The 12,526-nt window shown below is 38.3% G+C and overlaps 1 protein-coding gene across 1 annotated transcript in view; it reads left to right on the top strand.

The window, feature by feature from the left end:
• LOC150089925 (uncharacterized) overlaps positions 1 to 12,526 on the top strand; it is a 123,504-nt gene that overhangs the window by 31,069 nt on the left and 79,909 nt on the right. The gene's annotated exons all lie outside the window — the stretch shown is intronic.

Below are 12,526 nucleotides of genomic sequence, written 5' to 3'. Positions count from 1 at the left end.
TGTAAACCAGGCCACTTATCCCCTCCCTCTTCCCCCCGTACCATCCTCCTCTCTCTTTTTCCCGCCTTCTGGTTCGGTTCTTTGGCCTCAAGATATCCCCATGCTTGTGTTGAGCGCCGCCGCGAACTTCGCGGTTGATTAGTAGCCCGAAGCTGTGGGACCTCGCTTGCCAGGCAGCTGTGGGATTGAGCTTCTTGTGTGCGCACGCCGCCTTATATGCCCTTCTAGTGCGTGGAAGGTCACATTGGCATTCCTCTAAAGCCGTTTCAGAAAGACCCCTCTTGGCGTTTTTCTGGCTGCCTCCTCGAATGGGGTGAAAAGTGAGGAACATGGTAGTAATTTGTCAGATGTTACAGCCCACCGTGATCATAATTTTTGAAGCACTGGGAGTGCCTGGAAAAGGTAAAAATTTGGCTTAAATACAATAGACGGAGTCGTGATTCGGCCTTCATTAAAGAAATCGCCTATCAATTCTCAAATAGTAACTTATCAGATTCTAGACGTTTCTAAGAAAAATAATAAAAGAAGAAAACTTTGTTTAAAGTCGATTGAAAATGTTAAAAAAATCATTCTCATCATGAATTTTATCATCAATACCACCCTTATTAATGATAAAGTTGTGCTAAACTTGTGCCTTCCAGGTGGAGTTTTTGATTCGAATTTGTTGGTAGGTAAAGGAATTTTTATATAATTTTTTCCTCAGTTATTTGGTCTCAGTTTAGCGAACATAGCCACTCAAGACCAGTCCATATGCACTATCTCCATAAATCGCGTGTGTTCTCTAGTCGATATGGCTGTTTTGATGGACGAAAAACGCTAGTTCCTGTGAAGGGGAAGGGAGAGCTAACCTCCATCCACGCCTGAGACTGACGAACTCGCCCATAAAAGTTCCTCGCTTCATTAACGGGATTCAAACCGGGCCCTTTTCCATCCGGTGTTAGGAGGATGGGGATTATAACCACTCTTCAGACTCAAAAACTACTTAGATAAACAAATTCCAAAGGGACATAAATAAGTCTTCGCCGTTCGCTGATTTGAATTATTGGAGATATGTTTGGTGCAGTGCATCAGGATCGCTGTCTGCAGCCTCGAGGACGGCTTTGAGGAGTGCAGTGGTGCAAGGAGAGTGGATTTTGAGCCAGGAGAGCAGTAGTCGGTGACCCATATACGTACCTCCATCCATTGGACAGCCTGTTTCGGCAGGTCTCACCATGTCATTGGAGACGTTTTTCATTCGCTATTCCTGCTGAGTCTTAATTTAGCAATTATCCAGACATCGTTTGATCTGTAGATAACAACGGGGTCGATACCATGCTTCAATTCTAGAAAATCAATAAGGGTATTGACGCGATGGCCTGAAGTAGCATTATCATAAAATCAATCGTAATAATCACTATTTGTTTAATGGAGATCCTCTCTGCATAGAGGAAATCCTTAAGCCTTGATTGAAACATTTTAGGTGCTGTTGTCTCTGTTTCCTCCTTGTTGATGACTACACCTCTGCGCATAAAGCTTTACTCTGCAGGAGTGCACTACCTCTTTAGTGATCAACCACATCTATTCATATTAGTTTTTTTTTATTATTATTTTTTTATTATACAGTATATGCACCATCAGAAGCAGTTCCAAGTATGGGCTGAAGTCTCCTCTTTAAGATCAAAATAATGTAAGATTGTTTTACTGCTACATGATAAAGTGTAATGATTCCCCGGAACACTATTTTTGCTCCTCAACATATTGTTTGTTTGTTTGTTATTTAGTTTTTAGGAGCATTAGCAACTAAGGCCATATTGCTCCGGAATATGCGGTGGTCATTCCCTGACCTTTCCGCATCCTCCGTATTTGGTGGTGACGGGCTCGAACCCCGGTCTAATCAAGAAGCGTGTGCTACGCACTGCTGCTCCTTCCCACCTGGCTACGGTTGCTCCTCAACGAAAAAATTCTGGGGGTACACGTGTGCACCATATCTCGAGAAAGTTTTCTTGGCTGTTGCACTTTAGTGAATATCTCCAAGACTTTTTATACTCTGAACCACGAGTTGCATTTGCTAGAAAATGTACCATAGGAATCACCATATTAATTAGGTCATGGCTGAAGGCAAATCTTCCTTTCAATTCAAAATCATGTTGGGTGGGGGGGTTTCCAGTGTTTGCAGTTTCGGTTTGCCTACACTAAACCAATTCTCTACTGAAAACAGAATATTGTTCCGATGTATTTTATTCGTTGGTTAGTCATTTTTTAAACTTCTGACTTCCAAATAGTGTATCTGTTTTGTCGGGATTCAAACCCAGGAAAATTAGGTTAGCGGCTTCCAAGCGTAACTTACACTGCCCTATCATCAATATAGGGCAGTTAGTGTAAGTTACGCTTACACTGGCCTATATTAATTTGCGCTTCAAGTTAAGCTTACACCGAAAACAACCTTTAGTGAGATGTATGTGTATAAGTAGGGCGGCACCTAGAATGTTCGTTCAAATCAGCATCGTTTCCTCTGTGATGATGCAATAGACTCTGCAAAAAGGGCCCGATGTGTGTGTGTAGTGGGTTATGTTGTGATGATGTCTCTGGCCACGTGGTTACTCAGAAGCAGCAATCTATTGGAAAGCTGCTTCTGAGTACTCTTCCACACCACGGGAAGGTGTGCCAGTTCCATCCAGTAGTTAAAACTCGAACGGTCTCAGATTGAGACACAATGAAAAAAAACACAAAAAAAAAACAACACTTTAGCCTTAATGACGGCCTATAATGTACGTGGAATCCTCTCCACCAGTACTTTTGTAATGCCCTCAGATAATTTCCGCAATTCGACGATTTCAAAGCGGCAACCAGTTCAGATGTTTTTTTTTTTTTTTTTTTTTTTGGGCAGTTTCTCCTCACACACACCCAGCGGTCCTATTCATCCAAGAGATTCTCTATAGGATTGATGCCAGGGCTGACTAGTCCAACTTTTCGACACGCATGTCCTCAAACCAGCCCATCGAAATACAAGCAGTATGACACGGAGCGTTATCCTGCTGATACAGGATAGGCTTTCCCCAATGTAGGTAACACGTTATCGTTCAGGATGTCTAGATAAACCTCAGCATACATGGTTTTGTCCAAAACAATCAATGGTCCCAAGCCAAACCATGAGAAACAGCCCAAGACCATTATGCTGCTTCTGCTAAACTTTTCTGGACGATACAATCCCTCAGGTAGCTTTCTCTGGGCATCCCCCACACCCAGCTACCGCCATCAGACTGGTAAACCATGTACCGTGACTCGTCACTCCAAAGCACACCTTTCGGTTGTTGTTCGGCCTAAAAACGGCTGGACTTACACCACGATGGATTACGTATGGCATTAGTCAGCGTATTTACTGGCTTGTGGATGGCTTTACGACTGTAGTAACCCATATCAAAGCTACTCGAAAGATTGACTTAATAATGACTACTGCTTTTTACTTCACTTTAGTACCGATCTCAGGCGGATTTTTCTGGTAGTTTGCTGACCATCTTAGGCCATTAAAGTGCAGCGTTTTGCGCATTTTACTGGTGCTGACATGTGTCAGAATCGTCTCAGTGAGTGCTTAGGCGTGCAGCAGCAATCCTGACCTGTATTCCAAACGGACGATTATTTGCAGGACTCTCCTGTCATGTCCCTCCAGCTTCGGAAGTTTTCCGGGTCGTTTCGTTTCAGTACCAGTCCGCTTCTATTTTTCAGATCACATGACTAATCGTGGACTTGAGAGATCTTCAGTGCCGTTAAAATTTCACGTACAGACCGATTTCTTATGTGACACCCTATTGAGCTCTGGAAGTCTGCTAATTTTAATAATGACTACTGATATTCTGCTAAATATCAGTAGTCATTATTAAATCACTCGTTCTTTCGAGTAGCTTTGAATGTTAATGGAATTATTTATTTATGGTAAAAATTATAACAAAATTTCAAGGTGAGTATATTTTACACTCATTGGTCACTTGCATGTTATTTCTCCTCAGGATAATTATTCATTTCATTTGGTCTATCTAATTAACAATTTACTCATGAATCTGACATATATGAAATAAATAGTCCTATGTTTTTATTTTTTGGGGTAAAAAAAAAAAAAACCCGTTATATTTGTGAAATGTTCTTTACAAAAAAATTGAGGTCTTAAAATCAGTTTTCCCCCGACAAATATATCGCAAAAAAGGGGGGTGGAGTTAGCGCACATTTTTGGTGTATCTGTTTTGAGTAAACCAATGCCAGAGATCATCGCGTTTGTCAGCTTCCAACACTATTGAAGCGCGCATCTTCATGTATTCTAACCGCCGTGTTACAGACAGACCTGTAAGTGTTCGAAAGTCTTTGGGTGGGATGTGGGAGGATACAGGCTTCAAATAGGGCATGAAGGTGAAACCTTTAAGAAATTCTATCTGCCGCACTGGCTCTCCACTAACTCTTCATTTTAATATTTATTATTCGTTGTCTACAGTGTAAAGTTTACACTATAAACGGACCTTGTTAATTGATCCCATTGAGAATTTTGTAACCGACAGCATCCTTAAATGGTATGAAAAAGTGTTTACCCACTAGAATTGCATTCAACTCACAGTGAAGGGTGGTAAAGAGCATCTTATAACTTCTCGAATACAACGTTCTGCTTTTTTTTTTTTTTTTTTTTTGGGGGGGGGGGGGTTCAAAGAGCCCGACAGAACTAGGCATCGGATATGTACATCCGTTTCAGTTAATAGCTAAATGTGGTTAAACACGCAATGTAACGTATCCGGTTTAGATGGAGTATCCGTTGTTACTTCCTTCTGCAGTATTTCCGTATGTCAAGTGGTCCCCCCGCCCCCACTGCACGTTATCTTCAAAAATGAGAATTTTATCACAAAACAAACTACAGACTCGTGCTTTAGATTGGCCGCCAACTCGGGTGCTGTTAATAGCGCTTCAAAGTGAACCGCTGTTTGAGTTTGTGGTCAGTTAAAAAAAAATAAATAAAAAATAATCGCACCGTCTGGTATCTCTGCGTGTAGTGACTAAAAGACACGATACGTTCGGAATGACACATGAGGAGGGAGAGAGTATAAACACCAACAGCGTGTTCGACCCGTTGCACAGTATGTTTGTATAGGCGATAAAATATCCTGAAAAAGAATGGCCCGAATGAAAATATTAAATTTTGCTTTGTTGCATAGTGTATGTTTATCCTTTGCATATCGAGCTTTGTTTAGTAAGTGCCAAGAGTCATGGGAAATCCGAAACCTGATGTGGCCGAACTGCAAGTACTGTTACAATGACTGCACTTATGTGGCTTTCCTGTGAATTACTGTCTCAAATTTTATGAATATTAAAGCATTAGCTTATCCTTAGGTACCGAGTTATCGGAATTAACATTTTTATACTTAATATATCATAAACTGATTTGAAAAGTCAAAGGTAAAATAAATAAATTTTCTCTTTATACTCAGAAACGACCAAATAGGGTCACAGCAGTCCACAAGATAAAGAGAATACAACGGCAGCACCGTATTTAGCAGTCACTTGAACTTGATGACGATCAACTTAAAAATGCGTGTACAGCTGTACCCTCGCGTTTGGCCACTCAGCTAAACAGAAAGTTTGTTTTTGGAAATAAGGATGGACATGAGTTGTTGTTATTAGTAACAAATTGTCACCACCGCTGATATGCCTATAATACCCCCCGCATTTGTACAACGGAAGTTGTCACTGCATTACCTGCTTTATAAATGACCCGGTTTAAATTAAACGCTAGTGAAACTTGTGTTATTTGTTATAAATGTTCTCCCCATCTAACTCAACAACCATCTTGTTTGAGATTACCAAAGGGGGAAAAAAGTGGTTTTAAGAAACATTCAATAAACAGCCAAGGATATATTTAAAATAGTCCATTATTATTATTTGTTGAGGCGTCCCAAACAGATCGTACATTCAAAATAATTGTCACCACCATTTATTTATTTTAAATATTGACATCTACACCTCTTGGCATCTCTCATATTGTGTGATTAACTTCACAACTGGGTCGTCATGTCTGCATTACCAGGGTACCTGCCCACCCACTGATGATCGGCCAATAGCCGTGAAACAGTGCTGTCTGGGTGGTGGTACTCAACTGAGAATAAGTAACAATAGTCTTCTCTATTAGTGAAGAGTTACTTATTCGAAGTAGTGCAATATCATGGCAACTCGTCGTGAAGGCAGAGCACAATATGAGAAACAGCAAATGATGCCTACAACAACTACTTTGTAGTTTATTAAGAGTTATCTATGGTGTATCTAAACACCGATATTATATAGATACCAAACTCTTAAAGTATTATGCCTTGTGCATTTATTTATTTTAAAAATTCAAAATAATGGACGAAATATTTATTTAGAGTTCTTTTGAAAAGATTGTAACAGTAGAACATCACTAATTTGGACTGTAGGGGGGAAAACAGTACTCCGAATTATAGAATATACTGTAATTGTGTAAATATTTTAAAATCGTAGCCCAAAAATATGCAAAACATATTTACAATAAAAGCCAGAAATCTGGTAAATCCCAGATTTACTCATTTTCTTTTGAAAGTCCGAAATGTCCACCCCGGAATATCAAAAAACATTTCACATCAATGGTTCATACGCCTTTTAGATTTTTAAAAACAAGGGCATGTGGGCGGGAGAGATCTCCTATCTCTGCAAAGTTGTCTGGGTAGCATATTCACTGTAAACGAAGTATGCCAGCTAATACAAGACAACCTTGCATAGGTAGGAGATATCCCCCCCACCCCATGGCCTTGTTTAAAAATTGGAAAAGTGAATGAATCAGGAAATTATCATTCCTTTCCTTTTCGCGTTGTTATCAACAATCATCCGGAGATAGGGAATATATCCTCCCTACGTCCTTGTTTGCAAACCGGAAAAGTGATAATCGGAAAGTGCGTAAATTGATTTCCTGCTTCATTTACTTTGTCAAATTTTAAAACAAGGGCATGGCGGAGGATATATCTCCTATCCATGCTGAGTTGCTCGGCCTTGGGTGACATTCACTATATTCGGAACGCCTGATGTTCAATGTATCAGTCATAATGGAAAAGAATCTCAAATTCGATTATCAGATGGCTTTTACCAACACTACTATTAAATACTAGGATTTTTCTGTATTAGTACGATAAAGCCCGAAATAATGTGAAATGTGATAATATTTCGGACTTAATTAATATGCAGTAAGATTAAGATAAGATAATGAAAAAGATTTGGGCCTCAACCAATTCGTTTTGATAAGAGTCCTACAGTCTCAACCCAATCGCATTGTATTTTTTGAAGACCATCTAAATAAACAAGAATACATAAACGTTTGACCTCAGTATAAACCCTGATCTACAAGTTGTATGAGGACTGTGGTACTGTCAGATCAGAAGAGGTACTTGATACTCATCTTCGCTCAAAAAAATTCAACGGAAAGATGCGCAGGGGCATTATATAACAATAGAAACTATCTTAATGTTGAATTTTCTTATTTTTTTCTTTTGAATTGATTTGAGGGCTATATTAAGTCCTCGTAAATCCAGCACCGAGTGTGACTGACTCTTTTAAACGTGCATTTTAGGGTTTCTGAAAGAATATCCGAATTGCATCACCGAATTCCTGTTTAGGAAATATCTTCATTAAGACAAAAATACATACATACATAAAAAAAAAAAAAAAAACAGGCCGGCCTAATTGGTGAGGTTTTACTGTATGTACAGTACAGTTATTTGTGTATTTACTTGGTAAATGCTTTCTGAAAACCACCGCTTAAACAAAATACGAAATTAAAAGCAAATGTCTTAGGAATGCATAAGGTGGAATTTTTTTTTTTTTTTAAACATTCCACCTTGTACATTCCTAAATGTGTTTAAATTCTCGATCGCGTTAAAAATGAAGTCACAGTACAGAACTGTTACGCGTTAGCGATATTGTTTTAAAATTTATTATTAATATTATGGTTAGAGTTTTCATTTTATTGTCTTTGTTTTTTTATTTTATGTTTTCTTTTAGACATACTTTATTTTGTTAAACTTAAGACAGGACTAAGTCAATAAAGCAGTCTTGTTACTATATAGAAAAATACAATTGCATTAAGAAAATTTAGTTAAAATTTGCAACAGAAAATTCATTATAATTGAATAAAAGTTATACATTTAAAAATACAATCTAAAGTATAAAATGTTATTTTACGATTTAAATTATACAAGGGAGAAAATTCAGTTCAATTAATACGAACACTAGCTCTTTCCATGACTGTGAACCCATTCTGAAATAATTTATGAATTCTATCATTAAATTCCTGTAGGTCAACATCGTGGTCAATGTTGACCTACAATCGACCACGCGTCTCCTTCCGTGTGCTTTGTTGTCGTTAAAGTTAGAAATAAGGCAGTAGGGCCGGAAACAGGTTGCAGTAACCTGAATGGAAGGAAGGAGAAAAGTAGCTATAATTCAAATCAGTGTTGGCAGCATCATTTAAGAGATGATATTCCACAGTGTATTTGGGTTATGAGTAATAAATAATTTAACAACTTAAGTAAAACTCATTATTTATTATTCTGGAAAAAAAAAAAAAAAAAAAAATGGAGAAGCTAAGCCAGAATCCACAGGAAAAGCAAATGGATTTTCGAGTGCTAGTGGGCAGTGTGGGCCTCCAAGCAATCTTTGACTTGCCTGTATCCTTTTAAAGAAGTGTTGAAAAGCGAGATATTTTTAAGTGATGGAATGATGTTCGCTCTCTCCCCCCTCCGTTTTTTCATTAATTAACACGAGTGCATACTCTTCATTTCCTCTACAATTCCCTGTACACTAAAGGTTACGACTGTGCTGGAGAGTGTCGACAGATGACAAAACGAAGATTAATATCCTTTGGGAAGGATTATGTCGAGCATCTAAGTTTTTTTTTTTTTTTTTCCATCATGACTGCAATATCATATGATTTTCAAAAATAAAAATTTCAATAGAGCTCTTGTTCCTCTTCATTTACAGCCTTTGGCGACTCCTTTCGAAACTTCGCTTTTTAAAGGGAACATTGGGAAGGGAAGGGAAGCAATCGGCAGATGAAAAGACAACTCGTGACTTCTGAGAAGCGCATAATTTTTCACAATTCTGTAACAACCCAGATGATGAGGGATGTTATGGTGAACTGTGTAATAACATACTAGATAAATCTTGTTAAATACCAAAATTGTGCTTTACGTGGTCGGGGGTTAAGATCGTAGCACGCATCCTCGTCCTGTGCTTCTTTGCCCCCACTCATCAGTTTGCGGCTCGCATGTACAGCTGTCCCTTGGAGCCGCTGTTGAGGAGATCAAAGGAAGCCGCCGTGTTCTGCCGCGGGACCTGTCCCTAGCGCCGCGGCTGGCGGGCTGCCAGCTTTTGGTGTTGTCGGTAAAAATGTCGGTCACTTCATGCCGCTCCCGTAGTTTTTCTGACTCTTCCTTATCTTGCTGCCAGTTTGGACCTGACCTATGTCGGCAAGTGGATACTCTCAGTTGCGTCACAAAACTAGTGGTCGTGCCGGCGTCGGGTACAGTGGGGGGAAAACAGGGGTAAACAAGGCGGCAGTTTAGAATGTTTTTAGTGGTATGAATTCCAATTGACGTCGGTACTTTGGGAGGGGGGATGTGATAGCGGAAAAGGCATTTCTGCAACGTAAGGATCGAGTTTGTGTAAAAAATAAACAAAAAAGATGATGATTGTGTAAGGGTATAGTAGCTGCATTTTCCTTTAAGAAAAAACTGTTAACCAGTCTTTTTCAACCTCCGTCAGGTCATTACTGGTCAAGATAATTAGGAATAAAATCCTGGTTAGAACTGAGGAAAAACACAGAAAAGGAATTAACTTGTTTTTCTGTTTGTTTTAATTTTGTTTTCTTTTCGGAGAAAGAGGAGTTCCCCTGGTCACCGCTGTCTACACCAATAATTAATGTAGATAGCAGTCTCTTATGAGATTATAGCTACTAAATCTTTCATTGCCTCTTATCCGCTGTTATAAGTTTTATAGAATGATATGAAATTGTGATAACGTTCAGTTTGAAATGGGTGTTATCTTGTAGAAATGGTTCTTGTCGATCCTTTGCTCCTTTTCATACAGAGGAAAATTAAAGACCATAATAAAACCAAACAAATGCAGTATTTGGAGAAAGGATAGTGCCAGGTTTATACTACTTGACACTATCCTTTCATAGGTCGATTATAGAACTCGATAATGAGTTGTTTGGCGATCGTAATTTCTACCCATCCGACAGCTCGTTTTCAAGTTGTTAACTGGACATTTCCACAAAAGCGAACGAGAGCAGAAACAGCGATCTGAGATCTTCCTGTATGCCATGGAGTAACCTGTTAGTGTTGCATGTTTATTGTTACTGAAGTGCCACCTCTTCAATGTGGCCCTTCAATAACGGATAAAAACGATTACAGGTATTCTCACCTCGCCAGCAGTTGTAGACTAACCCCTTTTTATAGTCTTCTGTAAAAGGAGTTAGTCTACAAGCCTGGTTACGCAAAATTCACTCCACACGTTTATTACATTGTACTAAATAATACTGGATCCCCATTATTTAGTACACATTGTACTAAATAATGGGGATCCAGTACTTTCTTAAAGAATTTATCTATTGACCAGCAGTGCTGTTTATGGCCATTCACAACAGCACAACTCTATCAGTCCACAAAACGAAGTTCATCCACAATATTTGCTGGAATTTATGATAAATCACAAGGGTACATATTTTAAACAGAGCACGTAACCGAGATAGGACCAATTAATCATCCTTGTTTAATAAATTTGCATATTTCTGTTGCTCTTGTTTAAGAAACTGTACTTTCGAGAATGTTTTCTTATAAAACTGTTATATTCGCCACCTTGCAGTCGATATAATTTTTCCCCTGATATTTCAGCTATCTTGTAATCATGACATTCACAGTTCCAAAAAATATACAGGCCATCCGTTGCACTCTTACACTGCCGTCCAAAAGTTAAATTAGAATAAGAAATTATCAGATATAGTGAAAAACTACTCGCTGGTATTCTATCGAATCTTTTTTGGAAGAAAATTATAAGATAAAATTATTATCGGCTATATTGTAGGTTTTTATTTTATTTTAAGTGTTATTATAGGTGCATCAGTTACTTAGATCATATTTCACTGTGTATGCGTGTTTTCATTGGTCAGTTTGTATGTTATGTAGGATGAAAAGCCTTATTTCGTCCGCCTGAGATCGGCTAACTACGACCCTGATTGATGGAGCCTTCAGAAATTCTACTAGTCTACGACGAGACTTGAACCCAGACCTCTCCAAATGGCGAAAGTGGCGAAAGCACTATACTGTCACGGAGGACGAGTTTTAAAAATGTCCTGATATTTTCATGACTCATTATGTGACTACTCAAAACAGAGTTATCCCTATAATTCAGGTGTTTTATAATAGGAAGTATGATCACCCCTGACAATCAAACAACTTAAAATTCTCACGCTGTTTACATGACTGATAAGTGCTTTTGTAATAAATACGAACTTCTTTGTAAAGCAGATAATGTGAGTGAAAGTTACTGGGAAGAAGTAGACATGCTTCAACTCGTCCTCCTAAAGCATCCTAGACATATTCAGTTTCGGAAATCATGTTTACCATTACATCAGAAGAATAACCTCAAACACATCGAAGGAATTTTTTTTGACCAGTAGAGTCTTTCATGGAAGTATTATCATCTATGAAATTCAGTACTATAGTACCTGAACATTTCCATATAAAGGCTGAAGAAACTTAATTACTCAGATTTTATTGTTGAGGAGCCCGAATGGGGTAAATTCGGTTCTTCAACTGTGAAGACCTTGATATGACAGTGCAAGTAATAACTTCCTCTTAGGTAGTATAATTTTTTTTTCGCGGCAATATTTTTACTCCTCTAATTCTGGCGATTCCTCTTCTAGCGAAAGAAAATCTATAGTCGTTTTCAGTGATTTCCATTTATTTGTTATGACAAACTGAGTTCCCTTCTTCGTTTGAGACTGGTTTTAGTTTTTACGATGCCTGTGACTCTTCAGGATATAGTTCAATGCATACAATATCCTGTATTCTAAGGGTTACTACTGTGCTGAAGAGTGTTGACAGATGACAAACAAACGATTAATATCCTTTGAGAGGATATTATTCCTCTTCATTGCTGTCTTTCATGAGTATTTTCGATCCGAAGTTTTGAAATTGTTGCCCTGGCAATTTTCTGAAACTCCGCGGGCCGGGTAAGAAAAGGAATGGTTTAACCCTTACTGATTTGGTTTCCCAGCGCTAATGAAGGCGCATGGTGTCTTCTCGAAATTTAACTTATATAAACTGCAGCATTTAAGCTTAATAACAAAGTATTTTTGAAATTTATATTTAATTATGAATATTAAAAATATAACTTTTATTATTTAAACTTCTAGAAATGATATCGAAGTACTTGCAGATATCACAAGTGTATATATTAAAACGTATACTGTATCTAAAATTCCAAGGGGAAAGTGTTCCCCTTTCTTATA

This window comes from Mastigoproctus giganteus, chromosome 2 (assembly GCF_048544385.1).
Source record: "Mastigoproctus giganteus isolate SK-2022 chromosome 2, ASM4854438v1, whole genome shotgun sequence".
NCBI lineage: Eukaryota > Metazoa > Arthropoda > Arachnida > Uropygi > Thelyphonidae > Mastigoproctus > Mastigoproctus giganteus.
Note: the sequence above shows the minus strand (reverse complement) of the source record. Positions and strands in the feature narration are given on the sequence as shown.